The sequence below is a fragment of the Salvelinus alpinus genome, chromosome 27 (assembly GCF_045679555.1).
Source record: "Salvelinus alpinus chromosome 27, SLU_Salpinus.1, whole genome shotgun sequence".
Taxonomy (NCBI): domain Eukaryota; kingdom Metazoa; phylum Chordata; class Actinopteri; order Salmoniformes; family Salmonidae; genus Salvelinus; species Salvelinus alpinus.
In genome coordinates this window covers 25,632,335-25,648,704 of record NC_092112.1, presented here as the reverse complement: position 1 = coordinate 25,648,704, position 16,370 = coordinate 25,632,335, and the positions used below count along the sequence as shown (strand labels likewise).

The 16,370-nt window shown below is 43.8% G+C and overlaps 1 pseudogene; it reads right to left on the bottom strand.

Annotated features, from left to right (window-relative positions):
• The window catches only part of LOC139555854 (laminin subunit alpha-2-like), a 146,923-nt pseudogene that overhangs the window by 22,784 nt on the left and 107,769 nt on the right, over nt 1–16,370 (bottom strand).

Sequence of the window (16,370 nt, the reverse complement as noted above, 5' to 3'; positions counted from 1 at the left end):
AGACAAATAGAGCAGGAGAGCAACACAGACAGACAGAAAAACAAACAGAAAGAAAGAAAGAGGGAGAGAGATGAAGCTGAACCCCTGGCTTGATGCAGGTGGGACATATGTACAAATATGGCAAGGTCAAGTCCAATAGTGCTCCAGGCAACATCTGTCTGACATCATAAAAGCATTCCAACAGAGTAAAAGTGTGTCTTCCTCTCCCAATGACGGGGGCTTGACAGGCCTGACTGGAGTTTAAGATGCGTGTGTGTGTGTGGTGTCTAGAGACTACCTCAATCTCCTTATTGATGTTGTCTGAGAGCCCGTTGGCTTCAGCCAGAATGCGCTCTCCGTCTTCCAGCATGTCTTCAGTTCCTTTCTTCACTGAGCTCAAAGAATCCCTCTTTCTCTGCAAGCAGACCAGACAACACAATCAGCCCAACTAACTTTACAGAAACTACAACACAAAACTGTGTATATACCGTAACTGTGAATAGACACCGCTACCCATTATCAAAAGGGTGAAATGGGAGGAGTATGGTTGCGTGTGTGTGTCTATGTGTACAAGCTGCTGACCTCCAGGGCAGTGAGGTTGCGCTGGTTCTGTCCAGACAGGGCCCCAGCCTCCCTGCTCTTCCCCTGGGCATCCTTCAGCAGGGCCTGGGCCTCGTCCGGCTTGGCCCGGTGGTCACCCTTCTCTGTCACCTTGGCCTTCAGGTCCTCCGTAGCCTGGTGGGGGTCCCCAAAGAGACGCTTCACCTTCTGGTACAGGGCCTCTGCCAGTCTGGGGAGCGAGAATGGAGGGGTGGAATGAGAAGGATGGGAGAGAGGGAGAGAGAAAGAGAGAGGGAAGAAGAGAGGGAAAGAGAAGGGGGTGGAGAAAAAGAGACAGAGAGAGATAAAGAGAGAGCGATGGGGAAAGAGAAAGGGGAAGATCAGAGTACTGTATACCGTGAGGAGGAGAGGAACATGTTCTTTCTCTCTCTCTCCTTTCTTTCTTCTTCTCCTCCATCTGTGGATCAGACCAGCCACTAGATGTCCCTCTTTCTTTTTGCATGACTCATCCAGGCCTCAGCCAGAAGGAAACATGAGTAAACTGGTTTGATTAGAATGAATAATATTCCTCACACACACACCTCAGGCAACTTTTAATTAGTTCATTAAGGTTTCACATAAGAAAAGTAAACTTCCTTCATTCAGTTGAGATTTGCTTGGCCGCGAAATTATTTGTAGAATATAAAAAAATAAAAAACAGTGAATCAATAAATATGCAAATTAAAAATTACTACAGCACACAAATATTTTTAAATAGATCACCTCTTTGTTTACTATATGACAGCATTCATTTAGCTGTGATTAAAGTGGCCCAGGCAAAGCAGGGGATACCTTCCTAAAAATATGAGGTGTGTGGTGTGACCTGTGTGCTGCATATGTGGTGTGACCTGTGTGCTGCAGTGGAGGCTGTTGAGGGGAGGACGGCTCATAATAATGTCTGGAACGGAGCAAATGGAATGGCATCAAACACATATAATCCATGTTTGATACCATTACACTAATTCCGCGCCAGCCATTACCACAGGCCCGTCCTCCCCAATTAAGGTGCCACCAACCTCCTGTGGTGTGCTGCTATGCTTGGATACACTAGTCCCATCCCTGTGTGAACCATAATAGACTGACATTATAGTCTGTGATCTGATGTTGACTAGAGGTTGGTATCTGGGGTTGACCAGTCATGCCTTACCCCAGCTCCTCCTCTGAGATGTGGTTCTTGCCTCCCAGCTGGCGTTTGCGGAGCTCGGCTACCATGGTCTCAATCTCCTGGTGCATCTCATTCAGGCTCTTCTCTGGAGCTCCGTTCCTGCCCAGAGTCTCATTCAGCTCTTTAGCCTTGACTTTCAGAGCTGGAGGATAGAGGACATGGGGAAGTCATTGTAATTTTTACACGAACGCAGGAACACGCACACACACTGCCGTAAGGCACAATTTTCTATCTCCTGACACTCTGTCCTATACTGTCACCTCTAGCTGAAAGGCTGAGAACAGATTGTGTTATAAATCAAACAGTGTTTGATACATGTCTCCTCTCATCAAAACCCAGGTTTTTATCCTGCTGCTGCCATGATGACCATTATAGAAAGAGAGAGAGAGAGAGGGGGAGAGAGAGAGAGAGGAGAGAGGAGAGAGGAGAGAGGAGATAGAGAGAGAGTGAGAGGGGAGAGAGAGAGAGAGAGAGAGAGAGAGAGAGAGAGAGAGAGAGAGAGAGAGAGAGAGAGAGAGAGAGAGAGAGAGAGAGAGAGAGAGAGAGAGCGAGAGCGAGAGGGGATCTGAGAGGGCTGTGCATCTGTTTGCTATGCTGCTAACGTAAAAAGAAACATGCCGAATCCACACTGGCCTCTAAACCACCCAAGGGCCAGTTAGTTAGTACAGGAAGTGTGTATTACTACACTACACTAGACGCCATCATCAGCAAAGTGCTCATCTTCGTATGCGTGTTATTTGCATGCAGCCAAGCCTTTGTATGTGTGTTCGTAGAGCACAGAGGGATGAGCTACAGAAGCAGCTAGCGAGCGCCCAGATTAGATGAGTTGCTCAAAGGCAAGGCAGAACAAAGTGGATCACAACAAAAGCACTTTTTACTTTCCATTCAATGGCGATGGAGGCTTCTTATAAGTTGATTCAAAGACATTCAAATTCTGCTTGGCAGACCAATGTACTGTAATCAAATGAATGTGGTCTTTGAAATCTAAACCCAATCAGTTCAAAGGAAACGGAGAGAGAAGTTGCTCCAATTGGGTTCTAATTTGAATATAAATCATCAAATTGAAAATGATGCTTAATTGGATGCATTCCTTACATTCCTGAACAGTTCAAACGTAAACACTTAATGTGATTACAAAGACAAAATATATACCTATTAAAGGACCCCGGCGCGGAATAATTACATAGCATGTTTCAAAGGCAATTAAACACTTAAATGTTTGTTGGATTGCATAATCAGATTGTCTCCTTTACGAAGACATCAGCATGAAAAAACAGTCCAATCTCCTCCTTAATGCTTTTACAAGAAACTCTATGTGATCATGAATCTCTGTGAGGAAGTCAAGGGAGACATGCTCTGTGAGGAAGTCAAGGGAGACATGCTCTGTGAGGAAGTCAAGGGAGACATGCTCTGTGAGGAAGTCAAGGGAGACATGCTCTGTGAGGAAGTCAAGGGAGACATGCTCTGTGAGGAAGTCAAGGGAGACATGCTCTGTGAGGAAGTCAAGGGAGACATGCTCTGTGAGGAAGTCAAGGGAGACATGCTCTGTGAGGAAGTCAAGGGAGACATGCTCTGTGAGGAAGTCAAGGGAGACATGCTCTGTGAGGAAGTCAAGGGAGACATGCTCTGTGAGGAAGTCAAGGGAGACATGCTCTGTGAGGAAGTCAAGGGAGACATGCTCTGTGAGGAAGTCAAGGGAGACATGCTCTGTGAGGAAGTCAAGGGAGACATGCTCTGTGAGGAAGTCAAGGGAGACATGCTCTGTGCATCCCACTTTGAGTGTGTTCTTTTTTGGAAATCTTTCAGAAAATACTATTTTTATGTAAATGAGGATGGCATCACTGAAGTCAGTCATTGCCTACAATCAGTAGACATGTAAATAGCCCATTTAAACCAATCCAATCCTCTAATGGATTAGACACTGTGTTTGAGGTTCAGTGAAAGTTTGTGTGTGTGTTTGCGTTCCTTTGACAGTGTGTGTGTTTGTGTGTGCATGTGGTTTTTGTGTGCATTCCTTTGAATGTGTGCGCATGTGTGTCTGTGTATCTTCGCATGCGCGTGTCTGTGCCGTATGTTTCTGGCAGTGCCAGTCCCACCTGCATGTACAGTTGACGTCGGAAGTTTACATACACTTAGGTTGGAGTCATTAAAACTAGTTTTTCAACCACTCCACACATTTCCTGTTAACAAACTATAGATTTGGTATGTCGGTTAGGACATCTACTTTGTGCATGACACAAGTCATTTTTCCAACAATTGTTTACAGACAGATTATTTCACTTACAATTCACTGTATCACAATTCCAGGGGGTCAGAAGTTTACATACACTAAGTTGACTGTGGTTTTAAACAGCTTGGAAAATTCCAGAAAACGATGCCATGGCTTTAGAAGCTTCTGATAGGCTAATTGACAACATTTGAGTCAATTGGAGGTGTACCTGTGGGTGTATTTCAAGGCCTACCTTCAAACTCAGTGCCTCTTGGCTTGACATCATGGGAAAATCAAAAGAAATCAGCCAAGACCTCAGAAAAAAACTTGTAGACCTCCACAAGTCTGGTTCATCCTTGGGAGAAATTTCCAAATGCCTGAAGGTACCATGTTCATCTCTACAAACGATTGTACGCAACTATGAACACCATGTGACCACCAGCCGTCATACCGCTCAAAAAAGAGACGCGTTCTGTCTCCTAGAGATGAACGTACTTTGATGTGAAAAGTGCAAATCAATCCCAGAACAACAGCAAAGGACCTTGTGAAGATGCTGGAGGAAACAGGTACAAAAGTATCTATATTCACAGTAAAACAAATCCTATTTCGACATAACCTGAAAGGCCGCTCAGCAAGGAAGAAGCCACTGCTCCAAAACCGCCATAAAAAAGCCAGACTACGGTTTGCAACTGCACATGGGGACAAAGATTGTACTTTTTGGAGACATTTTCTTTGGTTTGATGAAACAAAAATAGAGCTGTTTGGCCATAACGACCATCGTTATGTTTGGAGGAAAAGGGGGGACGCTTGCAAGCCGAAGAACACCATCCCTACCGTGAAGCACGGGGGTGGCATTATCATGTTGTGGGGGTGCTTTGCTGCAGGAGGGACTGGTGCACTTCACAAAATAGATAGCATAATGAGGAATGAAAATGATGTGGATATATTGAAGCAACATCTCAAGACATCAGTCACGAAGTTAAAGTTTGGTCGCAAATGGGTCTTCCAAATGGTCAATGACCCCAAGCATACACCCAAAGTTGTGGCAAAATGGCTTAAGGACAACAAAGTCAAGGTATTGGAGTGGCCATCACAAAGCCCTGACCTCAATCCTATAGATCATTTGTGGGCAGAACTGAAAAAGCGTGTGCAAGCAAGGAGGCCTAAAAATCTGACTCAGTTACACCAGCTCTGTCAGGAGGAATGGGCCAAAATTCACCCAACTTATTGTGGGAAGCTTGTGGGAGGCTAACCAAAACGTTTGACCCAAGTTAAATAATTTAATGGCAATGCTACCAAATACTAATTGAGTGTATGTAAACTTCTGACCCACTGGGAATGTGGTGAAAGAAATCAAAGCTGAAATAAATCATTCTCTCTGCTATTATTTTGACATTTCATATTCTTAAAATAAAGTGGTGATCCTAACTGACCTAAGACAGGGCATTTTTACTAGGATTAAATGTCAGGAATTGTGAAAAAACTGAGTTTAAATGTATTTGGCTAAGGTATATGTAAACTTCTGACTTCAACTGTAGCAGGGATGGTCCATGTTGGCGAGGCTATGGGAGAAAGGTTCCCTGCTGACACTAATCATGTCACCCACGGTGAGAAGCCACAACGTGCCAGCCCACAACTGATTATACCGCCTTCTCCAGACCCCATCCTCCATCCCTATTAATTAGGCCTTTACATGGCAACACCGCTTCAGCGCTCTACACCGACCAGGCCCTTTATTAACAGAATCATCTTCCAATTTCAACCCAGTATAAAATGTTACAAAACAATGGCGTCTAATCACAGAGCAGAGGACACAGCACTGAGCCCAGACACTGATTTCCACAACATCCTGACGCTCTGGCCTTTATGACACTCAATCAGTGCTCTGCAGCATTACAGCAGGAATGTCATTTAGATGTACTAGTTTATGGGAGAATCTTATCTTATATGAATGTAGACAAATGTACTGTACCTTCTGCAGCCAGTAGGTTGTTCTTGACGAATAGTTCCAGGTCTTTGGCTCTTTTGTGGATTCTCTCAGCATCGTCGTCTGTTTGCTCGCCTGTTGTATTTGGCGCATGTGACTATTACAACTTGATTTTATTTTATTTGAAATTGTGCCTAGTGTGTTAACTGCATGTTTCCAATCCGGAATCCTGTGGCCCCCAATGGTCTAAGGGACAGCCTCAAAGTGACTGGTCCAAAAAATCGAGTTCATAACTAGCAGTCAGAGTTGATTTAGACCATTCATAAATGCTATATCAAGGTCAATAGCTAAGTACTGTTCCTGACTGTGTGTTCGAATCAAAAGAGACAACCTAGGACATACACAAAGAACCAATGTCAATGAAAATATATGGATTTCTTACAATAACCAAGGCTTCAAAAGAAAAGATAAATCTTTGTTTTGCAGCGAGGAACAAAACAACAAGGTCAGGACTATAGAATGAGTGAATCACAAAATGGACTAGCTGTGCTTACGTAACAGACTGGGACTAAATCAAACAACCTTACAGACTGGTCTTGATTAAATATCAATGTCAGAATGTGTTTTCTTGTCAGAGAAATGAGAAGTAGAGATGTCTTATGGACAGTGGGTTGTTTTGGTAACAGAGCTTTATCCAAAGATCTTTCTGCAACAGAACATTCTACAGTACCAGTCAAAAGTTTGGACACACCTACTCATTCCAGGGTTTTTCTTTATTTTTACTATTTTCTACCTTGTAGAATAATAGTGCAGACTTCAAAACTATGAAATAACACATATAGAATCATGTAGTAACCAACAAAGTGTTAAACAAATCAAAATATATTTTATATATGAAATTCATCAAAGTAGCCACCCTTTGCCTTGATGACAGCTTTGCACACTCTTGGCATTCTCTCAACCAGCTTCATGAGGTAGTCCCCTGGAATGCATTTCAATTAACAGGTGTGCCTTGTTAAAAGTTAATTTGTGGAATTTCTTTCCTTCTTGATGTGTTTGAGCCACTCAGTTGTGTTGTGACAAGGTAGGGGTGATATACAGAAGATAGCTCTATTTGGTAAAAAAAACAAGTCCATATTATGGCAAGAACAGCTCAAAGAAAGCAAAGAGAAACGACAGTCCATTATTTAAGACATGAAGGTCAGTAAATACGGAACATTCCAAGAACTTTGAAAGTTTCTTCAAATGCAGTCGCAAAACCCTCAAGCGCCATGATGATACTGGCTCTCATGAGGACCGCCACAGGAAAGGAAGACCCAGAGTTACCTGCAGAGGATAGGTTCATTAGAGTTAACTGCACCTCAGATTGATGCCCCAAAAAATAAATGCTTCATAGAGTTCAAGTAAAAGACACATCTCAAAATCAACTGTTCAGAGGAGATTGCGTGAATCAGGCCTTCATGGTCGCATTGCTGTAAAGAAACCACTACTAAAGGACACCAATAAGAAGAGACTTGCTTGGGCCAAGAAACACAACTAATGGACATTAGACCGGTGGAAATCTGTTCTTTGGTCTGATGAGTCCAAATTTGAGATTTTTGGTTCCAACCGCCGTGTCTTTGTGAGATGCAGAGTAGGTGAACGAATGATCTCTGCATGTGTGGTTCCCACCGTGAAGCACGGAGGAGGAGGTGTGATGATGTGGGGGTGCTTTGCTGGTGACACTGTCAGTGATTTATTTAAAATTCAAGGCACACTTAACCAGCATGGCTACCAAAGCATTCTGCAGCGATACGCCATCCTATCTGGTTTGCGCTTATTGGGACTATCATTTGTTTTTTAACAGAACAATAACCCAAAACACACCTCCAGGCTGTGCAAGGGCTATTTGACCAGTAGGTTGTCACCAGGCTGCCTAGGTTACTGCCGGCCAGCTGCAGGCGCCTCTCCAGCGAATTCTGTGGCGAGAACATGTGCTGTGGGGGAGACACACACATACACACGCAGAGGGGAGAGAGTCAGAGTGGGGCACTGTGCCGAAAGGTCATCTACCATTAAATCACCACAGGTCTGGCAGGCGAGGTGTGTGTGAGCAGACCCTTGATTCCCTGTATTTAACTTGCACCCCAGCCCAATTCATCAGTGTTATGCCAGTGGTCCCCCTGCCATATATCTCCTCACAGACTTACAAGCAGCAGAGCACCAGCGACTGCAAAAGGGCATCTAGCTCAGTGGACTCTAAAAGCCCAGCCTGAGCCAATGATCTGGCTTTCCACAAGAGGGGAGCAATCAAGTGATGTCTTCATTGGCCCCCCTCAGGATGCCCTTTAGTAATAATCTGCATCTTTGTTGTGTCTTATATCTCCAGTTCCATCTCCTCTGCTTTCCGAGGATTTGGGGAAAATTCACTCTTGTTATCAAAACCGCTTGTTATCAATACGTTTAAAGGCTGCTGTGTGTGTAATATATTACTGCTACAGACTGTGGTGATTGTGTCTTTGGTCTTGCAGGAGAGGGAGAGGTGGCTAAATGGAGTGGAGCTATGGTGTCGTCTGGAGGGGATTTGAGGAGTGTTTGAAGCCGCGGTGTGTTACGGGCTCTACATCTCCCACAGAGACACTAACAGCTGAGAGATATTAACCCAGCACCTTGTCCAGGTGGGTAACTTAATCACAACTGATTCTGTTCATCTTAGCAAAATCCAAGTAATATTTTTAAAATATCAGCTTAGAATCTTTATCTTTAAAATCTAATAATCATATAATTGTTTTATATAGAAATAATGTAGTACTCTCTTTGGAGAGAACACTAAGGGAAGTGTTTGGGAGCCTTCTATTCACCTTGAGTTACTCTGTCATGTTCTCAAACTGGTAGAGGACTTTGTATGGCAGTGGTAGAGGGGTGGTGAGGTTGATACTGGTGATGATTTGATGCAATCTTTGCATATCACTAATGAGGAGCCCAGAACAGTCGTCATCGCATGCTATAACACACACACACACACACACACACACACACACACACACACACACACACACACACACACACACACACACACACACACACACACACACACACACACACACACACACACACACACACACACACACACACACACACACACACACACACACACACACACACACACACACACACACACACACACACACAGTCTTGTACAGCTAACCTTGTGGGGACATACAATTCAGTCCCATTTAAAATCCTATTTTCCCTAACCCTAAACCTAACCCTAATCCTAACCCGTACTCTTACCCTAACCCTAACCCTAACCTTAACCCTAACCCTAACCCTAACCCAAAAACCTAAACTTTATCCTAACCCTAAACCTAACTCCTAACCCTAACCCTACAACTAACCCTAGCTCCTAACCTTAATATTTAACTTAATTCTAACCCTAACACTAATTCTAACCTTAACCCTAAACCCCCTAGAAATAGCATTTGACCTTGTGGGGACTAACAAAATGTCCCCAGTTGGTCAATTTTTACTTTGTTTACTATTCTTGTAGGGACTTCTGGTCCCCACAAGAATAGTTAAACACGTCCACACACACACACACACACACACACACACACACACACACACACACACACACATCACACCACCCTACTGGGGGTCAAGGGGTCAACCCCAAGGTCATGGGGGTGCTAATGGTAGCTTGTTGCCTGGCAACATCTCTACCAGGGGGGAATTACTGTATTTACAAGGGCGACTGTGTTGCCACCCTAGGAGGGGCCACAGCCTGAGAGAAGTGCTTTTCAATGTGAGGGACATGGTGGAACGGGTTGAGCCCCAGCTTCTTCCTCCTTCACCTTGTTTAGTTTAATTTCATACCATTCCCCCACACACACCAGTGCTCCCTCAAAAGACACAATCGCTCTTTGAAAACACTTCAAGATAGCCGTCCTTGGTCCTCTACTCTTTAGGCTTTGGAGAATCCTGGAGTTTTTTTGCTGGTTTGAGATTAAACAGGAGCGGCACCGGGTGAAGGGATCTCGAGCGTGAAATTTAACATAGAGTGTGAAACGGCTTTTGGCAACCCATTATGAGTGTTCAACATGCCACAAGCAATAGGAAAGCAAAACACACACTTGCGGGCACAGTACACACACACACACACACACACACACACACACACACACACACACACACACACACACACACACACACACACACACACACACACACACACACACACACACACACACACACACACACACACACACACACACACACACACACACACAAAACAAACCATGTGTAGACTTGTCATGTCCTTCCAGTTTCTCCTGAAGAAATGAACATGTTTTTTACAGACCCGCTGTTACAGAGGAAGGCCTGACAATCCACACAGAAAGAGGGCACACATCCTGCAAGTGTGAGAGTTTGTGATAAAACAGTCAAATGCACACGCTGCATGAAATACATGCACAAGATCACACACCAGTCCAATTCCTGTTACCATCCTCAAAGGTAAGACAACATGAGGCCAATCAGTTTCACTTGAATCATCTGACATGCAGTCTCAAACAAATTACAGTAATTAAAGAGCAAACAATGTTTAGTGAAACAAGGCTGCTACTTCTTTTTTTACAAATGAAGGTTTGACAGTGTTCTTTACTTCATCTTATTTTTTTACAGAAATAGTGTGGCTGCCATCTTTGTTTACTTTGTGGATTGGAGCCCCTTCGCATGCAGTTGGGGTATAATGTTTTGTCTGCCATGTTTTGGCCTTCTCCAGTGGCAAATGATCAGGGTATTTACAAGGGCTTTCCACAGATGGAAGGAGGAGTTGGTTAAAAGTATCTTTCATCTTTCCTTTTCTCCAGATCCACCGCAATCTTATTTTTGCAATGCTATCGAAATGTCGAATTTCCTGTGTCTTTTTTCCAGAGTCGTATTCATTAGTCGGATTACTCCAAAAAGAAAACATTTTGTAACAAAAACTAGAGTTTCTATTGGACGAATAGGTCCCTCCCTATTCTGTTCCGTTTGCTTCCTAGAGTAAACGGTATACGGGTTATTTTTTGCATCAGATGAAATGTTTTGCTACGGAATCCGACTAATGAATAAACCCCAGGTTGAGAATCCTAAAGTGGAGGAAGAATGGCGCCAAGCAAGCTCAAACCTGCATCTCTCGAATATAGTCTTCCAAATTTAAACGTGGTCCTCGCAAATATTTAAAAAACGACTGATGCTGAGTACTTTTTTCCTCTTGTTAATAGTGACCATGGAGGGATTAACACAGAGTTTGAAGGAGTTGAAGAGAATGAGGATGAAGTATTAAATTAAGGAGCGGCATCGGTGTCTGAAAAGTGGGAAGACCTGTCCACGATGATTCTTTGTTGATTGAAGTACGGTTGAAGGAAAAAAAAGTAAATCATGGGGTTGTTTGACACGTATAATGTTTTGATTTGGAGTTTCTCCCTTCTCGGGCAATGTTATGATATGTTATCTACCCAGTTAAAGCATTCATGCCTACTGTGTTGCAGGGATTTCGCTGCCAGATATTTGGTCATGTACCATCAGTTCGTAGGAAGGAGCAGCCTAGATGTGCCAGATGTGAGGCTTTTCATTTCGTGGAGACATGCCTGGAGGACAAACCCAGTCAGTGTAGTAACTCCAAAGGTAATCATGAAGCCAGGTCTTCAGAGTGCCCGGTAAAAGTGAAACAGATACAGGTAACTAAAGTCAGAATAGGACAGGGTTTTACATTAGGTATGCAGTGCAGTGAAAAAGGTTGGGGTGGACTGGGAGGGAATGCTCTCCCCGCCGCTGTTACAGAAGGACCAACGGCAACAGTGAATGTTCCCATTACAACTTGTGGTCCCCAGAAAATGTGCTTTGACAAATCTAGGTTCCTGGCTTCATCACGATGGTTGTGAATTGTGCTGTGCAAGTAGAACACAGGCCACAGAAAATCGGCATTGTTGTGAAAGCAGCTGAAATTTTTATGGAAGCATATCTGTGAACCTACAGGAAATGTTGCCAGTAGAAGTGCCGGTCTCCCAGGCCCGAGGAAGGATTAATCCAACCTGATCTATCTGTATTATGGATAGTGGGATAGGGGTGGGTGATGATTATGTAATTTAGGGTGGGTTTTAGTTTTTTTGGTTTCATCCAATATATATTTTTGTTCATCTGAGTGTGTCTTGCACTCATACAGTACCTGTGAAAGGCATCAATACACTTAAAAATCCACTAGAAGAAGAAGACTACTTTCACCCGCTATTGCGCCGCCACCCTAACAAGCAGCACACTTTTTGCGGCTTGCCTCGCACCAATCAAGGAAGGGAATGAGGCCTACCTAGCTAGCTAATTTCCCGCCGTTTGATGATGAACTCTTCACGACAAATTACGATAATATAATTTTCAGTAAAATGTTGCCATTAAAAAAGATGTATTTATTTTTCTCACCAATTTCAATCTTGACTCATCGCTGCAACTGCCCAAAGGGTAGGCGAAGGTCGAGTCATGCGTCCTCCGAAACATGACCCATCAAACTGTGCTTCTTAACACCCACCCTCTTGACCTGGAAGCCAGCCGCACCAATGTGTCGGAGGAAACAGCGTTCAACTGACGACCGAGGTCAGCCTGCAGGCGCCTGCCCGCCACAAGAGAGCGATGAGCCAAGTAAAGCCCCCCCAGCCAAACCCTCCCCTAACCCTGACGACACTGGGCCAATTGTGCGCTGCCCTAGGGTCTCCCAATCACGGCCGGTTGTGACACTCGGGAGGCCTGCCATTACATTTGGATAAACGGAAGGAGTTCCTGAGCAGCAATGTCGATTATCGACTTTAATTACAGTCCAAGAGTGTTGTTGTGGAGCACCATACAATCTGCATCCACCTCCAAAAGATGAGGCATGATCATTGAGGTATAAAAGAACTGGAGACTGCTTCCTAGATGGACGCCCGTTGTTTTTTAACGTAATCTACTCACGTTCACATACCCTGTTTCGTGGTCGCTGCCATCTGCTTTACAGAGCCGATAATGCCTGCGCACTAGCGCTCAGTGCGCACTGTAGCAAGCGCGAGCAGTGATGACATCGTCACGTCATCCAAAAGCATGGCAGACAAAAAAATGGCCTTGAAGACAATTACTGGAATAATTCAATGAATATTTTTGTCACAAAGGTGATAACGAAAGTGTCATTTTAGGAATTTTTAAATTGTACTTCTCTGTGGGGCCATCTATGGGATTGTCCTTTTGGCCTCGGCTTCATCTAAATTGCATTACCGAAAGTGAGTACAGTGGAAAGCGTGCTTCCAGGCCAGAACCCTGGCCCCCTGGGCATGATCCCTTCGGCTTTGGCTCAAAGGAAACCTTTGGAGGAAACCCCCAAAACAACTGTCATGACTGCACGTGAGGATCACAATGGGTCAGATCAGCTTGGCAATGGCTGACAATCACCAGACCCTCTCCCACCCACACACAAAGGGGGGGGGGGGGGGGACTGTGGGGGTTTTGACATCTTCACACACTGGTCGTAAATTCTATGCAGCAGAGAACTCTTGCTCCTTAGTATCAACCAAAGGAATGTCTTCGTCTCCAGAAGACTGAACTTTTGCCGCCCAAAAACTCTAACGTTCAAAAAGTGGATAATGAAACAATAGTTCTATCATAAAGAATGTGGGAAATGGTCAGTGGGGAGATGTAGAAAACAAATGTCATATTGCATTTCATTTTGTGATGTTATTAAAAACTGCATGTACCAAATACTGTAACTTGGAATGAATACCCCCTTTATATGTCACGTTTCCATCCAATACGTTGTGCATAGGATATGAAACATTATGAAGATATTTCTGTTAAGATAGGAATGTGATTTTAGGAGTCATAAGAGATAACTTCTAATCATATCCTTTGCACATTAAGTAGCCACACCCCGAGTGAGGTCAGAAGAGGCTGTCAGACGGATGGAGCCGTCCCCTTTGGCCAGAGTGCTTAAAAGGGCCGGCTAAGAAGTAACATATTAGACCAGAAAGACGTGAGACCATGGTCCACATGTTGAAATGGTTAGAAACTCTGAAACTCTCAACACGAGGTGAAGAAAATGAACTTACCAGACCAGGACACCGCCAGTCTGCAAATGTGTGTGTAAAGTGGTTTGGAACTTTGACTATCTACCCAAGGAAGAGGAGAAGAAAACTCCCCTCTCAGACAATCACTGGTACGGCTGTTCCAGACAATCACTGGTACGGCTGTTCTTAGGAAACAGCCCATTGGACACTGGACAACTAAGAAGGACATTGTGACCTCTGGTGGACAATCAGAGCGTGTACTGTACAAGTGGCCCACAGGAAAGGCTCACCGAAACAACTTTCCAAGAGGGCTTGGTTCCGACCGAGATAAACGACGAACGAACGGCATTCAACGCGCAAATACATTCATTATTTTCTTATTCCAAACAGGTGGCGGTTTGTGTACAAGGTATATGATTAATGTGAGGACAGTCCTAGAATGTATCCACGATAAATGTCCCTTTTTCTCTATCTCTCTATTCTCACCACCCCATTCTCCATCGCTGTGTAAATAGCCGTCATATCTTGTCAGTACACTAGGAACCTTTGTCTCATGTAAGTGTGTATGTGTATTCTGTGTTATTATTTAGTTAGCTTGTAAATAATTAAATTAAAAACATTTTGTGTAGTGCTGAATCAAAAGTAAAGCTGGGGTTCTTGCGGGTCCAAGGAGTATTCGTTGTTCAGAATGAGACTGATATGAGGTAATGATTAATAAGTGACTGTTATCGATATATAACTTATATATCTTTTCGAGTTTATTCGGGAGATGGTAACTCGTTAAACAACTTCTTCCGTGGTGCCCCAAATCCTAATGAGTTAATTGTTACATAAATATTGTTACATAAATAACAGTCATCAGATTAACGAAAGTCAAGTCACGACACAGCTAAACATGATAAAACAATGATACGCAACATGCAACAATTTAAACGATTTTACTGAGCTATAGTTCATATAAGGAAATCAGTCAACTTAAATAAATAAATTAGGCCCTAATCTATAGATTTCATATGACTGGGAATACAGATATGCATCTGTTGGTCACAGATACCTTAAAAAAAATTGACCTCACAATGGGCCTCAGGATCTCGTCACGGTATCTCTGTGCATTCAAATTGCACTCTGTTTACAACATTGACATCAGCAAACCGCTCGCCCACACAACGCCATATATGTGGACTGCGGTTGTGAGGCTGTTTGGATGTTTTGCCAAATTCTCTAAAACGACGTTGGAGGCGGCTTATGGTAGAGAAATTAACATTAAATTCTCTAGCATCACCTCTGGTGGACATTCCTGTATGCCAATTGCATGCTCCCTCAAAACTTGAGACATCTGTGGCATTGTGTTGTGTGACAAAACTACACATTTTGGTGGCTTTTTATTGTCCCCAGCACAAGGTGCACCTATGTAATGCTATCTGCTTCTTGATATGCCACACCTGTCAGGTGGATGGATTATCTTGGCAATGGAGAAAAATGCTCACCAACAGGGATGTTAACAAATTCGTGCACAACATTTGAGGGAAATAAGCATTTTGTGGAACATTTCTGGGAGCTTTTATTTCAGCTCATGAAACATGGAACCAACACTTTACAGGTCACTGTATGAGGTGAGTTCAGTTACAATACGATTCACAAAGATCCTTGTGGATTTTGTATGTTCAGTAGAGAGTTCTTACCTCTCACAGTACTTTCCCACATGGCCCTCAGGGCAGGCAGCACAATGGTAGTCATTCAATCCCTCTATCACACAGGAAGGGCTGAAACTAAGAGAAAGAGAGCTCCATATGAGAACTGATTTTATTTTATTTTATTTTTCAACTGTGCCTCTGTGACTTACTTGTTCTCATGGTTGGTGAGGGAGCAGGCACAGGGCTTGCAGTCGCCGGGTCTGCCCCTCACTACATCATAGTATCCTGGGGCACAGCGCTCACACCTGTCCCCCTCTGTGTTGTGCTGGCAGTTCTGTAGAGAAGACACACTAATATCATATCCACATTCACAACCATTCACTCTGATGGATGATTCACTTCAAATGAATTCACAACTTCAGAATCTAACTAAACTAAACCCAGCGGTTGTCGGGGTGGAGGGTGGATGTGTCTTAACTGTTGTGTTGAAGTGAGGGCCCTTCCAGAGCCTGAGCTTGGGGCCCTCCCTGTCAGCCCAGGGCCGTTTTCCTTTCCTCTCCTCTATCCACCGCTCTGCTCTGAGAAAAAGTGCCAAACTGCCAATTCAGAGCAGCAACACTAATCAGTCAGCAGAAGTTGCGAACTACTGAGCCGGGGTATTCAAAAGACTTTCATTAACTTCCTGTGTACCTCAATTACCCACATTACGCTGTACAAACCCATTTAACATTTTCAATTTGCCGGCTCCGTAAAATGCAAATTATATTGTTATTAGCACAAATGCAAATGAAAGCTGGGATTGAGTTTCAGT